At 42.5% G+C, this 4973-nt stretch overlaps 1 pseudogene; it reads left to right on the forward strand.

Moving 5' to 3' along the window:
- The first annotated feature begins 2420 nt into the window (after positions 1–2420).
- Positions 2421–3615, forward strand: LOC128051579 (E3 ubiquitin-protein ligase makorin-1-like; annotated as a pseudogene).
- Positions 3616–4973: the final 1358 nt, after the last annotated feature.

The raw sequence follows: 4973 nt of genomic DNA on the forward strand, positions 1-4973 counted from the left end.
ATTCTGAATCCTAAGATTTCAAAATCACCTGAACCTTACATTAAACATCCAAGATGCATGGTTACTCATATATATATATATTCTCCAGGCAAGAATACTGGAGTGGGTTGATTTCCTTCTCCAGGGGAACTTCCTGACCCAGGGATCGAACCCAGGTCTCCCACATTGCAGGCAGACGCTTTAACCTCTGAGCCACCAGGGAAGCCCATATATATGTGTGTGTGTGTGTGTGTGTGTGTGTGTGTGTGTGTGTGTGTGTGTGTGTGTGTGTGTGTATAATAAAAATTTTTAGCCAAAGTATCAACCTCCCTGTTATTTTTTTAGGGGAGTGCGGAGGGCAGAGGGTGGCACTTTTTCTCAAATTATAAAATACATTATGAAAAATATCATTAAGTTTTATTTCAAAATCTTGGAAATTCATTGGCAAAATATATAAAGTATACCTTGAACTGCAATGAAAATTAATTCTGCATATCTCACCTATATTCTCAGTTTGTTTTTTTTTTAACAAATCAGGAGCATAGTTTATCTTACTCTTCACAACTTAGCTAAATATCAAAGAGAGGAGTGGTACGAAGTATATTTCTTTTGCAACTTCATGGGACTGTAGGCCACCAGTCCATGGGATTCTCCAAGCAAAAATATTGGAGTGGGTTGCCATTTCCTTATCCAGGGGATCTGCCCAACCCAAGGATGAAATCTGAGTCTCCTATTTGGCAGGCAGATTGTTTACCATTGAGTTACCTGGGAAACCCCATGAAGCATATACTAAGCCTGTCAGATTTTAAATTCTCATCAGGTCTTTTATTCAGACACATGGAACATGGAATCCAATATCACCATCAAACAAAAAAAAAATTGAATGTTTCAGAAATAACATAATTTTACATGAAAGTAAAATCTTGAAATACTTAAAGGAGGACAGAAACTTATTGCCCAGCAGTTTTAACAGGGACTCAGAGCTAAATGGGCTTCCCTAGTGGCTCAGCTGGTAAAGAATCCACCTGCAATTTGGGAGACCTGGGTTCGATCCCTGGGTTGGGAAGATCCTCTGGAGAAGGGAACAGCTGCCCACTCCAGTATTCTGGCCTGGAGAATTCCAAGAAATAATCAAGAAAATATAATTCTTCCAAATGCTAGGAATTCTAGAAAAACTGAATAAAGTTGCTAAATTTGCTTCTTAAAAAATATATATTTCTATGAATAGTATGATGAAATTCTATTTCTCAAGTAGTTTTTTAAAGTTCTGATTTTTAAATACCCATATGTAGAATATTTTAAAATAATTACAGTTTTATTATTTGTGCTTACTCCAAAGTAGGATAGAAAAGAACTCCCTAATAGAGATCGTCTCACTTCCTACGTGAAGAAATATTAAAAATATTAAATTTATTCTATTAATTTTCAGTAAATAAATGTGTGCCAATATAGTTTTAAGATCCTGAACAAAATTGTTCTCTAAGATGAAACATTATCTCCACAGTAATCTTCATAAGATAGCATTTTCTAAATTGAAGTAAATTCAAATTACTCCTGGCTCTGAATTTCTGAATTAGTAAAGAATAAATTATAATGCAGTCATCTTACCGTTCAAGGTCTTACTACTGACAAATACATTTAAAAGAAATGCAGCAATTTCGGGGGAAAGAGACAACCACACTGAAAATCCAGATTCTTAAAAAACTTTCCTCACAAGGCTTGCTCAGATGAACATTTCAGATCTCAAATAAATTTTTACCTGATATTCAAAACCTGTGTCCTAGGTTTGTTTTTCTCCCAAGAGCCATGGCGATGGCTTTTCCAATTACAGCCATATATGAAAATCCCTAAATCTTTAAATAAAGGTTTCTTTGGATCCCATGGGAAGAATATCTGTGTGGATTACACAACATTAACTCTGACACAACAGTTAAGAGAATTATAATTCAGAGACAAAGACATCCATTTATTTTTCATGTCTGCTAAAGAAAATCACATTGTTCATGGGGTTCTCAAGGCTAGAATACTGAAGTGGTTTGCCATGCCCTTCTCCAGTGGACCATGTTTTGTCAGGCTGTATACTGTCACCCTGCTTATATAACATATATGCAGAGTACATCATGTGAAATGCAGGGCTGGATGAAGCACAAGCTGGAATCAAGATAGCCAGGAAAACTGTCAGTAACCTCAGATATGTAGATGACAACACCCTTATGGCAGAAAGTAAAGAAGAAATAACGAGCCTCTTGATGAAAGTGAAAGATGAGAGTGAAAAAGCTGACTTAAAACTCAACATTGGAGGATGATGTTTCAGAGACCTAGCCTGCTATTACCTAGGTCCACTGGTGATACTTTCCTATTCCTGGCCTCCAAACCTCATCTCTCAGTTTATTGGCCTGTCCTCAACAAACAGATAGAGTTTGGACTCTATGGCGAGGAAGGACACTAAGAGGTATTTCATGCATGGGCTTTGTAAGGAAGGAGATAACTGTCACTATTCACACGGCCTCTCTGACAGTCCATATGGTGCAGTGTGCAAGTATTTTCAGGGAGGGTACTGTATTTACAGAGTCCGCTGCAGATACAAACATAGCAAGCCACCGAAACAGGAAGAAGCAACTGCTACAGATCTAACTGCAAAGTCAGCCCTTGCTGCTTCCACGAGCCTCTCATCAGTTGGACCGACTGCTGAAATGAACATGTGTGAAGCTGAGTCACGAAATTCAACCTTTGTAACTGTAGGAGCCAGTTCAGAAGACTGGGTAAATGACATTGAGTGTGTTCCAGGGCAGCCCTACTGTGGCCAAACTGCCCTTTCCTCCGCTGAAGCCCCGCTGCAAGGCTCAGTGACCCAGGAAGACGCAGAGAAGGAGCCAAGTGCGGCGGAGACCAAGCAGCAACTCTGCCCCTATGCCGCGGTGGGCGAGTGCCGCCGGGAGAACTGCGCATGCTGCCCAGAGGTCACAGCATATAAAATCCTGCATCGAGGCCCACGAGAAGGACATGGAGCTCTCGTTCGTGGTGCAGCACAGCAAGGACATGGTGTGCGGCATCCGCATGGAGGTGGTCTACAAGAAAGCCCGGCCCAGTGAGTCTGCTTCGGGATCCTCTTCTACTGCTGTCTGAAGTGTATTCGCAAGTGGAGGAGTGCTAAGCAACCTGAGAGCAAGATCATAAGGTCCTGTCCAGAATGCCTGATGACATCTAACTTTGTCATTCCAAGTGAGTACTGGGTGGAGGAGAAAGAAGAGAAGCAGAAACTCATTCAGAAATACAAGGAGGCAATGAGCAACAAGGTGTGCAGGTATTTTGATGAAGGCCATGGGAGCTGCCTGTTTGGAGGGAACTGTTTTTACAAGCATGCAGTACCCTCATGGCCGCAGAAGAGCGACATAACAGAAAATGGGAACATCAAGCAGATATCCGGCCCAACGAAGGAACCACTTCTGGAAGCTCATCAAGGAACCGGAGAACGACAACCCTTTTGACAACAAAGAGGAAGTTGTCACCTTTGAGCTGGGCGAGATGTTGCTTATGCTTTTGGCTGCAGGTGGGGACACCGACCTGACGGACTCTGAAGATGAGTGGGACTCATTTCACGATGAGCTGGAAGATTTTTATGACTTGGATGTATAGCAACTCGGCGGGGCACGTGAACTGTGGTCTGCCAAACCTCAGACGGCCGCAGGCCTCGGGCCGGCAGCGTTACCCACAGCTCTCCTAGGCGGACCTCTCAACCCCAGGTGCTGTCCTAGTCATTTTCACCCAGGGCCTGTCTTCTCAACCCCTCACCTTTCCCCAAGCAGTATGTTGTTTTCTCTGTTTAAAAAAGTTACAAAAATAAATCTGAAAGTCAGTTTTTCTGTAACATGAATTTAACTATCAGACAGTTAGGTAGGTTTGGTGCAGTCATGTTTTCCACCAGATCCACACAGTTCAAGGGGAGCGTATCTGGATTTCCAGGGTTCATTTTTGAAGACCCTGGGTTCAGAAGTTACAGCACTGGTCCCTGCTTTGGGGGTCCAGGAATCGGGGTGATGGGAGAAGAATCTGAACTGTAACAAGTAGCCACCTTCTGCTCTAAACTTGGGCAGTGGGTAGTCGGTTTCTGGTAAAATCTGCTTTACACCTATACGTTCCGTCTGGTCCCTGTCCTGTCATCCCCGCCCTGTGCACTCATCCTGTAGTTTTGGTCTCTCGTTTTATTGCACACAAGTACTACTACTGGGTAACCAGAACCAGGTGTGAATGTATTCGAGATTCTTACCGACTTTAGCGTGATAGGAAAATTGTGAGAGAACACATATAAAAAGATGAGAGTGGAAGGAAACGATGCAGAGTGGGAAGCTGACTCCCCAAGGCTGATGGACTGGGGATGTGTGAGTGCGAGTGTGTGACAAGCTTCCCATCCCTGCATAGATGCAATGTTTGTAGCCTTAGCGCAAAAACTCGGTTTAGTGGTTTCAGCCTCGTGTGGCAAATAGATCTTAAAGGACAAAGCAGTTTATCCGTAGCTGTTAACAGAGCAATGCTAGCTCTGTCTGTATAAACAGAAATGGGCTTAGCCATAGAAGTGCAAACTATCTGGTTATCCCATGTATTAACACAACCTAACTTGGGTCCACAGTTGTGTTTAACGTTTGATCTCTGGGACTTCTCAGTCCAGGCACTTTTTGACCAACCTTTGTCCTCATTTGAGGCATTTCTTGTCAGGTTTTTGCTTCCTTTTTTGTGGGTATTTGCCTCATCCCATCCCCAAGTTTGCAGTTAGTGTGATTCAAAACTATCTTCTAAGGAGTTTCCTGTAGTGGAGTCATTTTTTGGCAGTATAGTAAGTCAGGCTTTTCCACTAAAGGGGGAAACAGAGGGTGGCAATCCAGATGATAAGCAAAAAGCTAATGTTAAATTGTTAGAAGAATGCTTCAATCAGAAATTTTAGCGTTGTGTTTTGTTGCTCTATTTCCCGAAAATAACTTGGAGGTGCCCCCAGTGTG

Source organism: Budorcas taxicolor, chromosome 7, assembly GCF_023091745.1.
Source record: "Budorcas taxicolor isolate Tak-1 chromosome 7, Takin1.1, whole genome shotgun sequence".
Lineage (NCBI taxonomy): Eukaryota > Metazoa > Chordata > Mammalia > Artiodactyla > Bovidae > Budorcas > Budorcas taxicolor.